The 1,995-nt window shown below is 40.4% G+C and overlaps 1 long non-coding RNA gene across 1 annotated transcript in view; it reads right to left on the minus strand.

Annotated features, from left to right (window-relative positions):
• LOC102380488 overlaps nucleotides 1-1,995 on the minus strand; it is a 31,967-nt gene that overhangs the window by 29,086 nt on the left and 886 nt on the right. The window lies entirely within an intron of this gene.

The raw sequence follows: 1,995 nt of genomic DNA on the forward strand, positions 1-1,995 counted from the left end.
GGGGGGGGGCGGCCTGGTACGAAGCTAACTCTACCTCCCACCCCCAGAGGTATGACCTTCCCACCCCAGATGTGCATTCTTGTGCAAACAGCCTACAGAGCACATGCCAGATAGCCAGTTTGAAGCACATGGATGTGGGGCACAGGAGTAAGAACAGGTTAAGTGGTCAAATCAGGTCCCCATGAGCTGGTGATTCTTTTGCCAGGCAGGGGCAGTAGATTCCCCCAGAAGTGCCTTCCCTCACTGCTCCCAGCCTGTAGCCACATGGGAATACACAACCCCCACCCCAAATCCCAATTTATTAAAGTGACATCTTCTTTCATTTATTTATCAGTAGCTGGACTTCCTTCATTTCACCACCTACCCCCCCCACCCCCATTTCTTCTCACCTCCCACTTCATTACCCATCCCATTAACTATCCTCCTCTCCCCCTCCACCCCAGCTCATCTCTCATACACACCCACCTAGAACAGAGATAGACACCTGTCCTTGCTCACCACTTTTCTTGTGGTAACTCACAATTATAGCTCCTAGTCTGAACCCTGCCCTCTAGTGGTAAGAGGCAGATCTGCAGATCGGGGAGTCAGAGAAGGTCTTTAACCTTAAGCTGTTACTGCTCTAAGCTCAAGCTAGCACTAACACCTATAAATATTTGAACATCTTGAAGTACAATGTGTGACAAGGTCTAAAGTTTCCAGGTCTCCTTATACATTTTATTGGTGACTGGGTGCCCAACTCCAGACTTAGAATAGTACTGGGAAATAAGGGCATAAATATAAAGGTGCTGTAAAACATGCACATTAGTGAAATATAATATGATGTGTTGTTGTTTTGTGGCTCTATTTTTGTGCTTAAAAAGCAAGTATTACTCACTAGAAAGGAAATCTCTGTTTGGTTGACTTTGAAAAGCTCTTTGAGCTCCTTCATTTGAGATTTGTTTGTTTGTTTTAAATATAAAGAAATGGTTACTTTGTAGGAGGGCCCTTAGCAGATAAGCAGAGTTCAGAAGTGGATGCTGGTCTCTTCACATGCAAAGCAGCACTGAGAGAAAATATTCCAAGCAGTGTCAAATGAATATTTTCTCCTTTGATATTTTCAATAGCAGAAGACTGGCTGAGTCCTCCTTAGCACCAAGTATCTTCAAGGTATTATTTAACATTTCTTAAATATAAAGCACCATGAAAGAATAGAGTAAAGATGGAAGTTAGGAGTTGAATAAGAAAAACCGATTATTTTCAACATACCTGTTTTGCCTCACAGACAACTTATACTTTGTGGCTGTTTCAGGAAACTTTAATTCAGTACAGTGTAATATGTTAAGCAATAATTAATGCAGAATGCAACATTTTATTTATATCATATGGTTTAATATATAATATGATCTAAAATTGGTTATTAATCTTGGTTATACAAATTGCTGGTAAAAGCATAGCAAAAAACACTGGTTAGAAGAGAGGGGTCTAAGTAGCCTTAGCAAAAGAAAAAGCTAGAAAAGATTAATATGTTAAAAAATAGTAAGGGGGGGGGGGAGGGAAGTGTATTTACTTCTTTTTCCCCTATTATTTGCTCATCACTTTAATCGAGGCTGTTTGTCATAGTGAAAAACCATCATAAAACTGTTTGGAAAAGGTGGGGTTTTTTGTTGTTGTTTTTTTTTTTTTTTTTTTTTTTTTTAAATGAAATGTAAAATTAATGAGCCATGTACTAATGGCAATAAGCCTCTTCAAGATATGTATTAGCAGGCTGTTAGTGCATTTCTTGGGTGGTTGAAGACAGTTAGCCTTCAGCTTATATCTCATTCAAGGCATGCAACCAACAGTCAGAGCACACCCTGTCATGGCTTATTGAGATTGCATACACCCTCCCCCCCCTGTGGTTCCCCAAGAGGATTCATTGCTTTCTAGACCTCCACTCCTCCTTCTGTAGGCCATTAACTCCAAGCAGCATGTTCTTGTTTGTATTGCATTCCATCAGTCTCAAGATGAACAGTATCA

The sequence above is a fragment of the Alligator sinensis genome, unplaced genomic scaffold, assembly GCF_000455745.1.
Source record: "Alligator sinensis unplaced genomic scaffold, ASM45574v1 scaffold382_2, whole genome shotgun sequence".
Lineage (NCBI taxonomy): Eukaryota > Metazoa > Chordata > Crocodylia > Alligatoridae > Alligator > Alligator sinensis.